This window comes from Mesocricetus auratus, unplaced genomic scaffold (assembly GCF_017639785.1).
Source record: "Mesocricetus auratus isolate SY011 unplaced genomic scaffold, BCM_Maur_2.0 Super-Scaffold_100018, whole genome shotgun sequence".
Taxonomy (NCBI): domain Eukaryota; kingdom Metazoa; phylum Chordata; class Mammalia; order Rodentia; family Cricetidae; genus Mesocricetus; species Mesocricetus auratus.
The window spans coordinates 50,548,697-50,567,940 of NW_024429199.1; the positions used below are offsets into that span (position 1 = coordinate 50,548,697).

At 40.8% G+C, this 19,244-nt stretch overlaps 1 long non-coding RNA gene across 2 annotated transcripts in view; it reads left to right on the forward strand.

The window, feature by feature from the left end:
- Nucleotides 1–8,937, forward strand: part of LOC110343363 — a 65,381-nt gene extending 56,444 nt beyond the window's left edge. Inside the window, exon 3 of one of the 2 annotated variants that reach the window (XR_005869574.1) lies at nucleotides 8,779–8,937. This is a non-coding gene — a long non-coding RNA (uncharacterized LOC110343363). Of the gene's footprint in view, nucleotides 1–2,163; nucleotides 2,271–8,778 lie in introns of those variants that run through there. The other variant, XR_005869575.1, reaches the window with a different exon arrangement.
- The last annotated feature ends 10,307 nt before the right edge of the window (nucleotides 8,938–19,244 follow it).

Genomic DNA, 19,244 nt, shown 5'->3' on the forward strand with positions numbered 1-19,244 from the left:
TGGGCTGGGATTTTAATGTCTACCCAACACTTTTAAAAAACATTCTTCCAAAGTTATTGACTTTTGAGTCAAATGCAGTTATCAGTATGGTATAGAAGCTCTTGAACAATCAGTTCATTAGGTGTGTGTGTGTGTGTGTGTGTGTGTGTGTATTGTGTGTGTATTTATGTGTGTGTGTGTGTGCTGCTTTGCCTTGGGTCTGCCTATCCCTAATCCCTCCAGTTGACTACAAAGAACACAAAGAGGATTGATGAGCCTATGTGCCTTCTCACTCTAAGTGATGCACAGCTGGGAACAGCTGGGAAACAGGCAGGGATCCTCTGTTCACAAAGTGCACCCACAAGGCTGCATCTGTGATCAGCCAGCAAGCCGCTCTCTGACACCTAAGGCACATATTTTATAGCCTAAGAATGGATGTGCTTACACTGATGGGAAAGAGAAGCTGACAGCTGTCTTCATATGGTTGGGGCTCGGATGCATAAATGATGTCCAGAGATCTGGTTTTATTTGAAGTGCAAGTGTTGACCGTGTAGTTTTATATGCAGAGGCCATTTCATCTTATATGGTCAATAGAATATATTTTGATAATATAAAAACAACAATGAGTCAGCGACTATGAATCAGCACAATAATTTATCTGGAACTGTAGAAAAGAATTACACCAGTGAATATTATATAAGAGACATAGTTATATATTGATTGCTACGCAGATATAACATGCCAATCACAAAAGCTCTGAAATTGCTACTTAATTCACTCAGTGGGATTTATTAACAACTGATACACATTTTTTTTTTAGAATCCTCAGTTGACATTTGTATCTCTCTTCTTTAAAAAGATCAGAATAGTAAACAAAACCACGGCAACATTTTTATGGTACTATCGCCAAACGTAAAAACTGAGGACTGACTCACCATCTGTCTTAGTCACTGTTCTTTTGATGTGAGGAGACACTACGGCCAAGGCAACTCTTATAAAAGAAAGCGTTTAATTGGTGGTTTGATACAGTTTTAGTCCATGGTCATCACGGTGGGAAACAGGCAGTCATAGTGCTGGAGTAGTAGCTGATTCACAGACAGCAGGCAGAGAGAGTATCACCGGGCCTGGCATGGGCTTTTGAAACTTCAAAGCCCACCCTAGTGACGGGCCTCCCCCCAAAGCGCCACACTTTCTAATTCTTAAAACAGTTCCACTCCGTGGTGACAAAGCATTTAAGTATATGAGCCTATGGGGGCCGTTCTCATTCTAATCACCATAGCATCCAAGGAGGATCAAGAAAGACCTGCATCACAGTTCACCCCGAAGAGAAGATGGGGCGATCCCAATATGAAATGTACTGCACCCATTTCTCCCTTTCAAGGCTTAGATCTTAACCCTTTCGTTGTCAAGCTAGCTCATGTGTTGGTTTAGGATTTCCCTTCTGGAAGCAGGATCATTTTAATTTCTATCAGGTCTGTACCCTCTCTCGACTAAAGCTTGCCACTGCCATTCATTCTGACTCATGGATCTGGCCAAAGCTTCATAGTTCTTTTTGACTCTGTGCAATCTCTTCATATAAATATCTTCAGGTAAGCATATGGCAAGATTAAGCATAAATAGTTCTTCACAGAATGGAAATCTCCTGGTTTTATTACTGCTGATTAAATTGTTATACCCTCTTATATAGCCGTTGTGGTGTATGTGACAAAAAAGGGGGAGTCTTACCGTTGAAAAGGAGTGTCCTTTTGTTCCCTGGAAGGATCAAACCAAATCTTATTTTGCTCCGGATGGCTGGCTCACTTTGCCTTGATACTAGACATATGACGTAAACAGGGACGGCAGTAGACATGGTGAAAGATATCTCACCTATCTGCGTATTATCGACTAATCATTGATTAGTAAAAGCTGTGACGAGCCATCACTGGGATCTAAGTCTAGATAAACTCGATCCTCTGCTTGTGGGTGTTGTGAGAACATGCTGCTCCTGGGAGAGGCTCCCCTTTGGCTCAGCAAAAACTCTTAATTCACCTGGATGATACCTGTCAGACTACCAGCTGCAGTGGGTTGGAAGGGATTAGTCTGTACTTGCTGGTCTTGAAAGAACTAATTTAAAAATGTATGCTTTCCTCAAGTTTTACTTGCATGTCTGCTTTCACTATAGCCGGTTTTCCTTCTTCATTTAAGGAAGAAGCGAAGATTTTAAGTGTTTCCAGTTGCTGTCACAGAATAGAGCCAAGGAAGTCAGCTGTGGGAAAGAGGCCATGAAATCCCACCTACAGATTTAAAGATTCAGGCATTATACTGACCACCCCCCTCCCCCGACCCCCTCCCACGCAACTGACAAGGTATGCACACTAGAACCAGGCAGATACTTAGACGGCTCAAAGGGCTCTGTGTTGCTTGGCTGTGTCATGCGTTATGTGGCTTCATAAGGACTCTGTGCGCATGTACAAGCTTTCCCTCTTAAGCAAGCGCTTCCCACCTGTTCGCCCTTTCTTCCCCCTTCTTCCCTCTTCCTCCCCTTCCCCTTCCATCGCTGTTTCCGGTTTAGCCAACACCTACCCTGCCCCACCATGTTTCCCTTCCCTAGTAAACTCCACGTGGGTTTTGTTGAGTTTTGTGGTTTGTGTTTCATCGACAGCAGCCACATCAAAACAATGACAGGCAAATGGGTCTCCAGCGTAGTGAGCACTGGACTTTAGTCGAGCTCCCCCTTTCACAATCCTCTAGGTACTGAGGCACTCTAGAATGTGGTCCTGTTCCATTACTGGATATCTTTCTTTAAAATTTACTCTTAGTAGTTAGTCACTGGTATTGTCTACTGCCCTTTAGCTGCTAGGCCAGTGGTTTTCAACCTTCCTCATGCTGTGACCCTTTAATACAGTTCCTTATATTGCAATCATTCCCCAACCATAAAATTATTTTGGTTTCTACCTTGTAACTAGTTTTGCTACTGTCATGAGTCGTAATGTGAAATCTGTGTTTTCTGTTGGTCTTAGGCAACCCCTGTGAAAAAGTTATTCGGCTCCCCCCATCCCAAACCCCTACACCCAGAAAGGGATCATGGCTCACAGGTTGAGAACCACTGTACTGGGATTTATCTTAGAACCTTGACATTCCTCACCACTTTCTCTTAAAATTTGTGTCCTTCACTTCTCTCAACTTACCTAATACTGACGAATCTGGGGGTAGAGCTTTCACAGAGCACTACTATACAGGTCCAGTGTTCACTGTATACATTGGTGATCTGAACCTTCAACCAAACGTTGACATTAGGTTCTAAATCCTGCACTATGGTTTTGACACAACAATTCGAATCTGAGCAGCTAACCTGGTCTCAAGTTGAAGGCACATTGGCAAGATGATGTTCTGATGCTACTGAAATCATGACTGTTCGAGTGTGAAAATGAAGGAGTATGAGTGACTGTGTGTGTGTGTGTGTGTTAAAGTTTACTTGAGTGTGTGACTATGAATAGAAATAGATTGTGAGCAAAGGAAAAACCTTTGCTGTTAACACTGTTAGCATTCAGACATCTGTACTGGCCTGTCCTTGGGGTTCTGACAGGATATACCCTCAGCTGCAGCCACTAAGAGCACGACCTGTGCACATTCACTATGTTCCCTTTTAAAATGCCCCAGTCTACTTCCGGTCCCTCTCTCTCTCCCTCTCTCTAGGTCCGATGATGGTTTTTTTCTACTTCTGAAGTCCTGTTACCACAGGACATGGAGCAAGCTGCTTTATTTTTCTTGGATCACAATATTTATTGTTTGATAATGGAGGTAGAATCCAAGGCTCTTTGCATGGCAGATATGTGCTGTACTCTACCACTGACTACCCCTCAACTCCCTTAACATTTAGAAAATGTTAAATGTGATGGAAATGCCAATCACTTTAATTCAAGTATTATGTATATTTTGAATTAACATACTGTGCTCTAAAATATGTATGTAAAATATGTATGAAGAAATAAAAATGAAGGTAAAATGCTATAAATTTAATATATTACAGAAAACATTGTGAAATCAGTCATAGCTCCACTCAACCAGCTTAACTGTATCCTACAAGTTGAAGACAGAGATAGAAACAGGATGCTAACATCAGGAAATTAAAGATATTTTCAAGTCTCGTCACATTCTTTGTGGGTTTGCATTAAAGTTGAGCAGGAATGGAAACTGAAAGGTTACTGTCTCCACTTTGGGTGAGAAGAGGACTTCTGTCACAGTAACCTAAGCTCCCCAATGTTCTTTTGTTGGTGCTGTAAGCGTTGCGGGATGGGTCAGGACAGGATGGAACAGGAGTGGGTCAGGTATTCTGGCACTCCGGAGTCACAGAATACTCAGTGTTACACAGCTCAGGTGGAAAGGTATTCTGGAGCTCGGGAGCCAAGGACCACCACAGGTTGCAGTAAGCTTGGCAGCTTACAGCCTTGCCTCAGAGAAAGGCTTCTCCGGTGTGTATTAGCTCCGCTCCGGCAGGACAGGGTTTTCCAACTGGGGATGTTCGCCTAGTGTAGCAGTTTTGCTAGGCAGGTTTCTCAGGCGAAGTTGCTACAGTTCAGCTCTGCTCCTGGAGAGCGGAGAGCAGGGAGCCAGGAGCAGAGTGTAACAACTCTGCTCTGCCAAGGAAGGTTTCCCGGGCAAGTGTTACAGCGCTGCTCACTCTGCTCTGCTCTGCCCAGGGTCGCCGCCAAAAAGATCTTCACCCGAAGCTCATCCAAAGGGGTTTATTGGAAGGCAGCTGGACCAGCCAAGCTGAACATACACAGGGTTTATATAGGGATTCTTGGGGGTGGGGAAGTTTTTCCAGGGTAGGGATTGGTCCGATTTAAGTGCTGAGCTCAGATTGGCTAGAGCTCTGCTCTGGGATTGGTTACTTTTTTACACAGGATTAGGGTCAGATTTGGCTCTGGTTTCAGGGCCAAAGTGTGTTTCTTTCTCTGGTCCTTCTTAGCCTTTTGGCTCCAATTTTAGGGCCAGGGTACATTTCTTTCACTGACTCTGATTCCAGGGACAAAGTGTGTTCCTTTGGCACTGGTTTTAGGGTCAGGGTACATTTCTTTGGTTGTGGTTGCAGGGCCAAAGTGTGTTTCTTTGGCTCTGCTCAGGGTATGTTTCTTTGACTGGTCCCTTTTCCCTACAGGTGCCTTAGCCTTAATGTGTCCCTGTTAAGTTCTGAGACCTCGCTGTAGAACTGAATGCATCTCTATCTCTTGATTTAAAAAAAAGTGTCTTGACTGTTTAATAAAAAGAAATTGGTAGACAAGAGACATTGTGTGCCACATTAATTTGAGAGCAAATGAAACATGCTACCAAGAGGCCTCCATCAATTATAGCCAAGAAAACAAGCTTGTACACTCAATTTCTTCTATTGACTGTACTGACACAGCTCTCATAGGCCCAAGAACTAACCAACACTAGGCAGAGTTTTCCTTTCCTTGCTGCTGAAGGAAAATAAAAATTTAATTGCAGCCTTACCTGAAAATCCAAAACCAAGTCAGATAAAAGCATTGAACGTTACTTGCTTTAAGATGTTATTTGTCGCCGGGCATTGGTGACACATACCTTTAATCCCAGCACTTGGGAGGCAGAGGCAGGCAGATCTCTGTGAGTTCGAGGCCAGCCTGGTCTACAAGAGCTAGTTCCAGGATAGCCTCCAAAGCCACGGAGAAACCCTGTCTCGAAAAAACAAAAACAAAAACAAAAAAGACGGTATTTGTCTAGCTATTTATATTTCAACCCATTTTGTTTATGCCAATATTCTCTTACTTAATGTAAAAGCAAAAGGTGTGTAACTACTTAAATCCAGACTTTCTGTTGTTTAGTATGCTAGCAAATAAATTCACAAATAACTCCCCCCCAAAAGAAATACAAAAACAAAACAAAGAGAAGAAATCCTTAACAAGTTCATATGTCTCCAATCTAACTTAAGCAGGGCAAATTGATTCATAAGATGGAGGGAGGAGCATGTACTGGCTCCTCATAACCCTCTATCCTCATCAGTGGAAACTTAGACCATTACAGCAAGAAAGAGCTCTAGAGATGATGCAGAGTATAAAATGAAGGCAGGAGGCCAAAGCCCAAAGCTCTGAGGTGACTTCTGTAGTAGCAGCACCAGTGGTTTGGGGCTGAGTGTAGTCTTTTGCTTGGCAGACTGAGATTTTGTTCTCTGATACTCTACCGTGTGGTGAGTCACAATCTTTCTAAAAGTCATGGATTTTCTTGGTGTCGGCTTTTAAAGTGGAGGTTACTGTGGCACTACACATTCCTCTGTGAAGATTCTTTCTTTGCAGTTTTTCTATGTGCACCTCATTTCTGCACTGCGGCTTCTCTGTGGCACAGACTCTGTCTCTGATTAATTCTGTCTTAGAGGTCACTCTGTGTGTTAGTATCGAGTGGATCACTCCTCTGTCTCCAGTTCTATGTGGATACCTTCTGTTCCTCAACCCCCTGTTCTACATTATTGTCTAGTAGTGTGAGTTCAAGGTCCCTAGTAGTATGAGTTCAAGGTCCAGAACTCTGCGTAAGACTTCTTGTGTTCAAATCCTGTTTTCCTGGTTGTGGATTTTTGGCTACCACTCTTAACAGCTCTGTGCCTCATCTCTGAAACAGGGATTCTAACAAGCTTTGCCTCAGTTATTGTTTTATATGGGTGCAATGACCCAAGATGTGCATATGTTGTAGCCATCTCAGAGCAAGCTTAGGAAACACCCCCAACACTAGCACTTGTTTTTAGTAAGACACTTCTCACAGAAATGAACTGTAAGCCACTTTCCCCTTGTTGTATGATAAGAGTTGCACACACATCTATTTAATCCAAACAGGGAACCCATGACTGGTCAAAGTATGCATACCACCAAAGTCTAACTTGGTGAACCAAGAGTTTAAGGTTTCTTACAAGACTATGGGTTGGTGTTTCAGCAAAGGTACATGAAGTTACATGAACAGTAGTTAATCACAAGGAATTCTAGGGCAGGAAAGTCAACCTCAAGAAGGACAACCCCTGGAAAGCAGACTGATAGCTAGACATGGAAGTGGAGGGTATTGTTTGGAGAATAGAGCTGCAAACACAGGTCTGTGAGCCTTTACTTGGGTAACACTTTTTTTTTCTTTCTGTAAACCATTGTATTTATGGCAAGGGAGGAGAATGGAAAATCAGATCCCAAGATATCTAACATTGTCTCCACGAATTTCTTTAGTCCAGCACTCTTCAATAGGGTTAATTGCTAATGGTGTTATTAATAATTATTGCAGAATAAAGAATCTGTTTGAATTCCTTTTTTTGAAATAGTTCCTTTCAAAAACTAATAGCATGACTGTTAATAGTGAAACCCTGAGAAGATAATAGACTCTAAACTGCTAAAAGAGCCCTGCTATAAAAGAATACATTTATAAAGACAAATAGTGCCAGACAGTCTTGATAGCTTTTTCAATAGAATTAAAAACGTACTGAGAACAACGAATGTACCTTAGCACACATGTATTTATATTTTTGCAATCCATTTGATACAGTATCTCAATAAATCTTATTTGCCAACCTAATTAGCATTGGCTTTGCTGTGTGCTCTTGTCACATGGACTGAGAACTGGCTGGAGGACAAATCCTAATGACTCTAAGCAATGTGTCGACTGTAGGGTCAGCGTGAGGTCTGGTTTTGTTTAATGTCTATAGTAATGATCTGGAGGGAAGAGTAAATAATTCCTGAATGAAATAATATTATAATGATGGGCACATGGGCTCCCTGGCAATCGAAATGAAGTCAGAGTGTGTAAGTACCTGTCCTGGCTTGACAGTAATTTAAAGGAAGTGGGTCACTTGATCTTTCTGGATCTGTTTACCTGTGTGGAAAACGGAGATAATGGCACTCTTGTGAGAAAGCCAAGATAAGATCTTATGATTTCAAACACATAGTAAGACAGGCTCCCTCCGATAGCATTTGGTGCTTATCGTCTGCCTACATACTTGTGAGGAGTCACTTTGATACAGCAGGAGGTAGGCTAGGGCCAGAGGAAGAAAAGAACAAAACAACACTGTTGAGGGACAACACCCATGGAGAACAACGAACGAAACACCACAAGAAAGGCCTTGCAGCTAAGCAAAGGAGGCTAGGAAGCCTCTGACTTTCTGGATGTGAGGGAATGATGAAGAGGGCCAGGCTTGATGGAGAGGGCGAGGCTGGCTGTGTGTCGGGCTATGGTGGAGAGGGAGGACCAGCAGAGAACTCCAGGGAGGATTTTCATCCCTCACTCCTTGTTTCCTTCTGACCTGTGGGGACTGTGCCTGAGCTTATGCAATGAAACTCTTTTAAATCAGGGATTTAAGATGTTTAAATGCAGTAACGGGCTATTTCTGGTAAAAATTTTAAAATGGTGATCTTTAGAAGACACTCCTCTGCTAAGACTGTGCTGTTAGGAACAGATTTCTCAACTTACAAAAGGCAATTAGCTGGTTTGAGTGGGCTTATTTGCATAAACAAAGCCAAAAATAATTTGTTTCTTTGTAAGTGTCCAGTTTCAGATATTTGATTTTAGTCATGGATCAACAGCCGTGTAGTAAATTAATCTAAAACGCAGTGTTAGAATTAACGTCGTTTGTTTGTTCTTCTTTCTTTTATAAAGTGGATACTATAACTAGAAATCAAGTAATGATTTTAGGAACCTGTAGAAAGAAGAGAAGGCATTCTATTATATTATTTAAAATGATTTCTCGTGCTTTACTAACATTACATCATGCATAATAATGGGTTTACGATAAGGTTTCATGCATGTACACAACACATTCCAGTCCCCTTCTCTTCCCAGCTAGCCTCCCTGCAGAAAGATGACAAGACCTCTGACGGAAGACGACGAGATGACTCTACATTTACTCTATCGCCACAGAACGATCTGTAGGATCTGACTTCCTGGTTTTCCATGGAGAGAGTAGCTTGTACAAACATAAAGTAAAAAAAAATACTTCCAGCGTCCTGTGGTGCTTGATTTGCCCACCTTCCAGGACACCTTCCGTTTGCCTAGTGCTCTGATGTTTAATTCAAGTTCCGTCTCTATCTGGGATGAATGTGATGTTCGTCTATCTTTGCCTCTCCCATAGTCTCAGCAGTGCCTTGAATGTAACAAATTCTTATGAATATTTATCAAGTGGATGAATCACGGAATAGATAACAATCCAGACTCGGCTTGAATACCTTCAGTGACAAGAGGGACAGCTTTACGAAGCAACCCATTTCACTGTCGGGAGGGTGTTGACGGTTCAAAATGTTTTAAAAATGTATTCAAGACGAGTTTTTGATTTTTCTGTGACTCATCTTCTCCCATTTGTCTAAATAGGAGCAAAAGAGAAATACATTTATTTTTCCTCCCACAGAGAATCCTTTACTTCCTTGCTGACAGGTATTATCACTCACAATCATTCCTTCATGATTCTCAATCTTCTCCGTTGTTTTTCTTTGGCACAACTTAAAATTTTTTTTAACTCATTCTCCATATGATTTTCTTCAGAGGTTTTTGTCAGTCTCACTGAAGCAACTGAAGTTAGCAGGGTAGGTGGAGGAGCGTGGAGCTCTCGGATGGTGTCAAACTTCGTGAGCAGGAATATTAAAGAAACAGGCGCTGTCTTTCTACAGTTCAGACAACACATTTCATAGAATATAAATCCCTTCAGCGAGCTAGTTTTCCATCCGGCTTTGTGAACCGCTAAGTGTGCTGTGCGATCACCAGGAAGCAAAATGTGTGAAGTACTGCTCAGAGAAAGGTAAACTACGGTGTCTGGAGACTCAAGTCTCCCCACACAAGGCCCTCACTTCTGACAGCTAACTGCAGGTTTGAGGAGCTCCCTGCACCGTGCTCAGGTTTCAGTCATCCCAAGGACGCACAACACTCAGTAACATTATGCCCGTGTATATTTTTTTATTACAGGCAAAAGATAGGTATTAAAATAAACCAGAGGAAGATACACAGGAACATGGTGACAGCCTGAGAATATTGCAAAGAGGAAGCTTCTGTTATCTCCTTTCTTTGGAGTCTCAACAACCTTCCCTTCTGAAATGGCTGCATTGTGATATGAATGGGATGCAGAAAACCATGATGGTTCTGTTGGCTTTTGATTTTTTTATGGGGAGGGGCTTCATGAGGTATGTTCGGATTACTTATTACCTACAAAACTTAACAGTATTCATGTTGAGTAATAAGTGAGTGAGTTGATCCGTCATGCCCTGCTCAATCATATTCTTATTGTTCTTAGATTTGGTCTTTTAGTAGTGTCACAGATTTCCTGGATGTTTGTGTTGGAATTCTTTTAGACAACATTTTATGTGAGTAAGGTATCCTTTCTTCTATTTTATCTTCAATGCCTGAGATTCTCTCTTCCATCTCTTATACTCTATTTGTGAGACTTACCCCTGGGGTTTGTAATTCCTAAATTTTTCATTTCCAGTTTTACTTCAGTTTGGGCTTTCTTTAGTTATTCTATTTCTACTTTAGTGTCTTGAGCTGTTTTCATCGTATCATTCCACTGTTTATGTTTTCACAGACTTCATTCATGGGGGCTGGAGGGGTCCACAGAAAGGAGGAACGCTGGGTCTGCCATGAGGTTTGGCAGCGTCTACAGGTAGAGGAGTAAAAGAGGGAGGGCAGGCTCCCCAAGATGTCTGCTACAGGGCTGGGGATAAGACTGTACTTGGAAATGGATCCATGAAAACTTATTTTTATTATGCAGAGTAGTGTAGTTTTTGGAAGAACCCCTGCTTAAATGCTGGGTGAATGGTTATTTTGCATGAATTCTTTTTTCTTCTCACAACATAATATTTTTATTAATTATGTGAGAATTTTGTGCAATGCATTCTGATCACACTCGCTTCCCATTCCTCCCAAGTCCACCCTCCCACCTTTGACTCCCACCCAGAAAACCCCCCAAACCCCATCAAGTCCAGTCTTACAAATGAAAGTGTTCCAATGCAGCACCACATATATTAGATACTGATAATTTGCTACCTATCACTGTATAAAGTAGTTATCATGAATTACATTTGATTTTGATTTCAAACATACTCTCTAAAGATTTAGTGAAAGGAAAAAGCTTGGAAAAATTACTGAATAAACTATTTTACAAATTCACATCAATGATGGTGTGAAAGCAAAGCCAAATGTGGTGTTTGTCTGCAATACTCTCAGGAGGGAGTATTGGTATCGAGGGAGGAAGACTAGAAAGAAGTTCAAGGTCAGCCCAGCTTGTATATAGCAAGTTGGAGGCCCACCTAGGCTATAAAGTAAGATCTTGTCTTGAAACACAAACAGGGCAGGTGAGATGGGTCAATAAATAGAGTTGCTGATAAGCCTGATGACCTGAGTTCATCCCCGGAACCCAAAATGCTGGGAGGAGGGTACTGACTCTTCTAAGTTGTCCTCTGACCTCCATACATGTATTGTGGCATATAGACTGTCTCCCCACCGCCCCACACATGCACATACATGCAAGTGCATGTACGCGCATGCACGCGCACACACACACACACACACACACACACACACACACACACATCCTAGATGTAAGAAATGAAGATCTTTCTTTCTACTAGTTCCTAGCACTTGCAAGGGCGCCACAAGGGCTTTATGTTATCAGTACAAGTCCCTCTCCTCACTGGACACCTGATTTACATGTAACCCAAACTATGATTCCCTTTACTTTTTGAAAAACAAGCAAGCAAAAAGCCACAAAACGAACAAAAAACAAGACCAGGCTTCTTCAGTGACAGGTAGGTGCATGACAGTGAGCGTTTGGCTAGAGATGGCTATGTGAAAGATGGATCCTTATGTGAAGAAGGGATCTACATGTCTGTTGTGTGTCGGAGACTCAGAACCCTGTTTAAGACCCAGAAGTCGGCACATCCCTGGTTTGTATTTCAGCTTCCATAGAAAATAGGACCCCAAGGGATGCTTGGTTGACAAAATTGAGATTTCCACCCGCACTCCCGTCTTATTTCTTCTCCCCTTTTCATTAAAATGACATAATTCTCTCCTTTCCCTCTGATTTAAACCAATGAACAAATCTATAACATTATTTTATAGAGATACTTGTGAAGTTTTTCTTAAACTGTCATGACACCAAATTTGTTATCTTGATCTTGAATGCATTTAATCCAATGCCTAGGGAGAACAAGTCTAGTTGTACAACATTAATGAAAGAAGTTTCAAAACTATCTTTAACCTAGTGCATTTAGCTTTATTTATCACAATGCTTTATTTATCACACTAACTTCATAATTTATGACTCCTGCTGTAAAAACAGAAAGATGACATGATTATTGAAAGACATAAGAGCCTGGTGTCATGGGTGTGTGCATGTAATCTTAGCACTGGGATGTAGAGGCAAGAGGGGCATAGTTTGAGGCTAGGATGGACCTAACAGTGAGATGCTCTTCCATACCCTGAAAGATGAATGTTGGTAGGCTTTTACAAAGTAGGATTTTAATGATTTTTATAGTAGCATATGTTCATACATTGTATTGTGATCATATCCATCAACATTGCTTTCCTCCCACTCCCCCTTAATGCCCCCCTACTCTGCCTCTTTCTAACTGAATGCCCTTCTTTTCTGTTATTAATAACCTCCTGAATCTAATTAGTGCTGGTGTAGTATGGTGGATGGGGATGGGGCCATCCACTAGGGCATGGTCCATCTGATGGCAGGCTTTTATCTTAAGAATAACTTAAAGACTTTGTTTTGGTTTTTCAAGACAGGGGTTCACTGTGTAACAGCTTTGTCTGTCCTGAGACTGACTGTGTAGATCAGGCTGGCCTTGAAGTCACTGAGATCCACATGCCTCTGCTTTCCGAGTGCTGGGATTAAAGGTGTGCACCACCACTGCCTGGAATAACTTTTCTAAGTTGCAATAATTGATAGAATTCATTAACACCATACATTCCAATCTTTCAATATAGATTACATATATTTTGATGATGGGATTGTCAAACGAGCTACCGTATGTATTCCTGACTTTAAGGGTTGTGATGAGAGATTTGATGTTATTCCAATATGTTTGCATCTACGAGTAAGCTGACATTTACCCTTACAGCTTTTAGTATGGCCTCTTTGCTTTGAATTTTTGACATCTTGACTATGATATATCATGGAGAAGCTTTTCTCTAGTTTGTCTATATGGGATTCTAAATGTCTGTTGTATTTAAAGCATTTGTTTATCTTTATGTGGAGATTTTTCTTATGTAGCATTGCTCTATGCTTTTAGTTTTTTCCCTCAGATTCTTCTATCACATAGATTCTTAGGTTTTGTTGTTGGATTGCACCCAAGAATTCTTGAAATTGTCGTTAGTTTCTTTTTACCCTTTTATTTATTTCTGTTTGAATGTAGTATTTCATTTACCTTGTCTTCCATTGCTTATATCTTTTCTTCTACTGTTCCACTCCACTGAATATGCCTTTCATTTTGCTTTTGTTTGATTCAATGAGTTTTCATTTCCCACATTTCTATTTTTTCCTCCAAATCCCAGTTTCTTTGTTGACTTTCTCATCAATATTGATGACTTTCCTCTCTGCTTTACTGACTTTTCTTTCTAGATCCTCGGCTAAATTCATCTACTTGTTCATATCCTCTTGGAGGTCACTGATTTTTATTTTTGCTAGCAAACCTTCATGCAGCATTTTACCTCTGTCAGTATCTTGGAGCACAGTAGTTGAGCTGTTCTGATAATTTGGAGGAGTCATATTGCTTTTGTGTCTTTTCAAGTCTCTTGTGGTTTTTTTGTTTGTTTGTTTGTATAGGTATTGTTTTAGGTATCTTAGCATTTGCAAGGCAGAGGCAACAGAATTCTGTGAGTTCCAAGCTAGCCAGGTCCTCATAAAGAGACCCTATCTCAAAAACAAATAAGCAAAACAGATTTTCCTATTCAGCAGTCTTGTCTTGAGGGATCCATACCCATTTCAACTCTTTTTTCCTCTCCTTCTACAAGGCAACTCTGACACCAGAGTTGTGTTCTGCTTGGCTTATTATTCCTTGTGTGTCACTAGTGTTTTTCTCTGTAGATTTTAGGTATTTGGTCACCACCTGTGTGAATTTCTCAAGCTCTTTTTCTTTTCTTTCCATTGAAATAGAGTCTATTTTTTTCTTGCTCTGACCCTTCATCAGGTTGTGCAGATGCAGTTTTCTAGACAGTATTTTAGCAGGAAATCCTGCATTTTCTCACTTTATAAATGATATATTTTTGGAATCTAGTAACATGTAGGCTTTTTGTGACATCGACTAATTATCTTAATACACCTAACTTACTTGCACTGTTGATCACAGGTGAATGATTTCTCAACCATTTCTAATCTTTTATTTGTAGATTCATTATGTCTAAAGTGTGGCCAGGAGGACAAATATGTGCTTACAATTGTTATATTTTTAAAAAAATATTCAGAAAAAAAGCTGGGTTGTGGTGGCTTTTAATCCCAGCGCTCGAGAGGCAGAGGCAGGCTGATCTCTGTGAGTTCGAGGCCAGCCTGGTCTACAAAGTGAGTTCCAGGATAGCCTCCAAAGCCACAGAGAAGCCCTGTCTCAAAAACCCCCTAAAATATTTGAAAAAAAATGAAATTATAATTACATAATTTCTCCATTCCCCTTTCTCCCTCCAAACCCTCCTCATACCCTTCCTTCCTCTCTTTCTAATTCACATAATAACACAATCATTATCTTTATAGTTCATTTTTAGTGATTCTTGAAGCAATGTGCACTCTAATCAAGGATTTGTTTTCTATATTACTGTGGTAAATACATTTATTCATGATAAGAAGAGATAAATTTGTTAGACAAAGGGCCATAAATTATTGGTAAGTATCACTTATCTAACAATTAGAAAGAATACTTTTGTATGTGTGAGTACTTTGCCTGCATGTAAGTGTGTGCACCTCATGTGGGAAGTGCCCTCAGAGGCTAGAAAAGGGTGAAAGGTTGTATTGTCTTCTGGGACTGTAGTTGTTGACAGTTGTGAGCCTCCTTGTGGGTTTGGGGAATCAAACTTGGGTCCTCTGGAAGAGCAACCAGTGTTCTTAACCACTGGGTCATCCCTCCAGCCAAACTTGAGGACTGAATTTCTGCTAGACAAGTATGAGCAGTTTTCAGTATAGGTAATCTAATTTAACTCTCCATCAATAATCATTCATGATATAGTTATCCTCACTTATGAGGAAAGCTGGGTTAAATATATGGATGAAGAAACTGCTTAGCACATATTACATAGCTCATAAATTATAGTATAGAATTCAAGTCCATATCTATTTGATTTAATATTGTGCTTTAAACTCTGAAATACATATGTGTGTATTATACATATCCATATTTATGTATATCAGATGTATATAGAAATTGTCTCTGTAGGCAGTTTGTGGTTTTACATGGGAAATGAGATGCTTAGGAGGTGGGGCCTTTCTTCAGGGATTTATGGCAACGAGGAATATGGTCATAATAAGTTTAAAATTCAGAGAAGACTATTATCAGGTAAAAATGGGACAATTTCACAATGAATCTTGTAGGTATAGTAAGTCATCATTACCCCACCCCATGTCAATCACTTTATGTTTCTATGACAAAATACTTGAGGAAGTAACTAAAAATGAGAAAAGATTTATTTTGGTACATGGTTTCAGTGTGTAGTGGGCTGGCTTCATTGTTTCTAGGCATGCTGTGAAGTGTTAGCATATCATCACATCATGATAGAATGGTGTGGAAGAGAGCAGGGCTGTTGCCCCATGATGGAAGGGAGGGAGAGAAGGAAGAAGAGTGAGGGGGGAGAGGAAGAGGAGAAGGGGAGGAGGAAAAGAGAGAGACATGAGAGAGAGACACACAGAGATGAGAGAGAGACAGACAGACAGACAGACACCAGGGACAAGATTTATTTTTCAAAGGTATGCCCCCTGAGACCTCCATCCTCCAACTAGATCACATCTCCCAATAATACCATTCCACTATGAATCCATCAATGTTTTAACTCATTGATTAGATCAGAACCCTTATCATTCAATCACATCTCTTTACATTATTCTGATACCTGGGAGTCAGGCTTTCATTGCACAGCGCATTTGTTTTCCTGGCGGTTTCTTTCACATTCTCTTACAGATTTACTCTGTGTTATTTTTCTCTTCATTGGCTCATGCTTGAATCAATTTTTTGGGGGGGATTTAGAATTATTGAATTTCTTTTCTCTTTTTGTCCCTCTTCTTGTCTGTCTCAAAGTTAAATGTCCTCATTGGTTACTGTGATTCAATGTCTGTGGGTTTGGCTAAAATAGGAAGGCATGAACAGGGAAAGTGAATATTGATTCATAGGTGTTCCCATGGAAGTGTTGGTAGAGAATTCCAGAAAGTTCCCATGCAATGGGGGAGTGTTGTCTGTGGTTTGTAGGCAGCATGTGAAATCCTCATTCCACAAAGAGTAGAGCAAGGAACCAGTCTGATCATGCTTTAACACAAACAGTGTGTTGTAACAGTTGGTGCCATGAATAGTGCTTGAGTTTACTCAGTCTCAAATGTCCCATGTAAATATCAAATAGCTAAATGTGTTCTTAAACCTTGAGCATGAAGATCGTCCTGTGATTCTATACACCATGTATTCTTTATTTAGTGACAGTTCCAGGGCCAGGAGCCAGAAGCACTGTACGGAAACATCAGGCTTATTTGTTTATTTTTACAACTTAATGCTAAAGAATAATGATATTATGGGTGGTCTCAAAGCTCCGACTTCCTGTTCATAACAGGAAAAAACGTCAGCACTGTAGAATCTCCCCACTTGCTGATTACCTGGATCTTATACCAAGCAGTAGGTGTTTTAGAATTTGCTCATGGTCACTGGTCTTCAAAATTTAGTGCTATTTAGTGTGTAAAAAGTTAAATCCTTAAAGAATTCCACCACTGTAGGCAAGTATGCCAGAAGTTATCATTAGCTGTGACCCTGTGAAGTACCTGAGAACCAACATCACTCCTTATTGTGCCGTAGAAGTGATTCTAGCTCTCACTATAGGCCTAATTTCTCTACTGGAGATTAAGATGTATGCTAATGATTGCATAGAAATGATCACTATTTCCAATAATGTTTTAAATATAATGCAACATCCAATATTATAGTTTCCTCACATTCTCAATTTCATGGCTAAAGGCACTGATAAGAGTAAAAACTATCAATTCTATAATTCTGAGACTTTCCTTATTTTTTTAAGTTATACTTTTGGCTGCTTTTTTTATTCATTATTTTTAAAACTTATTTTACAAACCAACCAGTTTTCCCTAAGTCTCTCCTCCAACCCCCCCCATCCCTTCTACCTAATCCCCCCATCTACTTTTCCTCTGTCTTCATTCAGAAGGAGGTAAGGTCTTCCATGGGAATCAACAAAGCATAGCATATCAGGTTGAGGCAGGACCAAGCTCTTCCCCCCTGCATCAAGGCTGCACAAATCATTCCACTACATGGAATAGGTTCCAAAGAGCCAACTCATGCATCAGGGACAGGTCCTAGTATCATTGCTAAGGGCCCCACAAAGACCAATCTCATACAACTGTCCCCCATATGCAGAGGGCCTAGGTTGGCCCCATGCTGCCTCCCTAGCTGTCCTTCCAGAATCCATTGTCTCCCACAAGCTCAGGTCAGTTGTCTCTGTGAGTTACCCCATCATGATCTTGAACCCCCCCCCACTTGCTTATATAATCCTTCCTCCCTCTCTTCAACTGGATTCCTAGAGCTTGGCCCTGTGCTTGGCTGTGGATCTCTGCCTCTGGTTCTATCACAAATTGGATGAAGGCTCTATGATGGCAATTAGAATAATCAGTCACCCATATGATTACACAGGAAGGCCAGTTCAGGCACCCTCTCCACTATTGTTAGGAGTCTTAGCTGTGGTCATCCTTGTGGGTTCCTGGGAGTTTCCCTGGCACCAGGTTTCTTCCTAACCCCAAGTGCCCCCCCTATCAAGATAGCTCTTTCATTTCTCTCCCCCTCCGTCCCATTCCCCAACTCTACCATCTTGATTCCTCATGTTCCCATCCCCATTCCTTCCCCTTTACTTCCCCCCACCCCCAGTTTATCCAGGACATCTCACCTATTTCCTCTTTCCAGGGAGATCCATGCATCTCTCTTAGGGTCCTCCTTGTTACCTAGCTTCTCTGTGACTGAGGATTATAGCCTGGTTATCCTTTGCTTTACATCTAATATCTACTTGTGAGTGAGTACATAACATGCTTGTCTTTCTGGTCTGGGTTATGTCACTCAGGATGATTTTTTTCTAGTTCCATCCATTTGCCTGCAAAATTCATGATGCCATTGTTTTTTTCCACTGAATAATACTCCACTGTGTAAATACACCACATTTTCTTTATCCATTTTTCAGTCAAGGAACATCTAGGTTACATCTTGGTTCTGGATGTTATGAATAATGCTGTTATGAACACATCTGAGCAAGTGTCTTTGTGGTATGGTTGAGCATCCTTTGAGTAAATGCCCAAGAGTGGTATTGTTGGGTCTTGAGGTAGATTGATTCCCAAGTTTCTGAGAAACCACTATGCTGATTTCCAAAGTGTTTGGACAAGTTTGCACTCCCACCAACAATGGAGAGGTGTTCCTCTTGCTCCACATTCTCTCCAATGTAGACTGTTATTAGCATTTTTGATTTTGGTCATTCTGTCAGATGTAAGATGGTATGCATTTCCCTGATAGCTAAGGATGTTGAACATTTCTTTAAGTGTTTCTCAGCCATTCAAGAGTCTGTTGTTGAGAATTCTCAGTTTAAATATGTACCCCATTTTTAAATGGGATTATTTGGTATTTTGATGTCTAGTTTCTTGAGTTCTTTATATATTTTGGAGATCAGCCCTCTGTCAGATGTGGGGTTGGTGAAGATCTTTTCCCATTCTGTAGGCTGCTGTTTTGCCTAATTGAGAGTGTCTTTTGCCTTACAGAAGCTTTTCAGTTTCATAAGGTCCCATTTATTAACTGTTGATCTCAGTGTCTGTGCTACTAGTGTTATATTCAGGAAGTGGTCTCCTGTGCCAATGCACTCAAGGTTATTTCTCAGTTTCTCTTCTATCAGCTTCAGTGTAGCTGGATTTATGGTGAAGTCTTTGATCCATTTGGACTTGAGTTTTGTGCAGAGTAATAGAGATGGATCTATTTGCTTACTTGTCCATGTGGACATCCAGTTATGCCAGCACCATTTGTTGGAGATGCTTTCTTTGTTCTGTTGTACACTTTTGGCTTCTTTGTCAAAAACCTACACAATAGGTGTATAGGTTT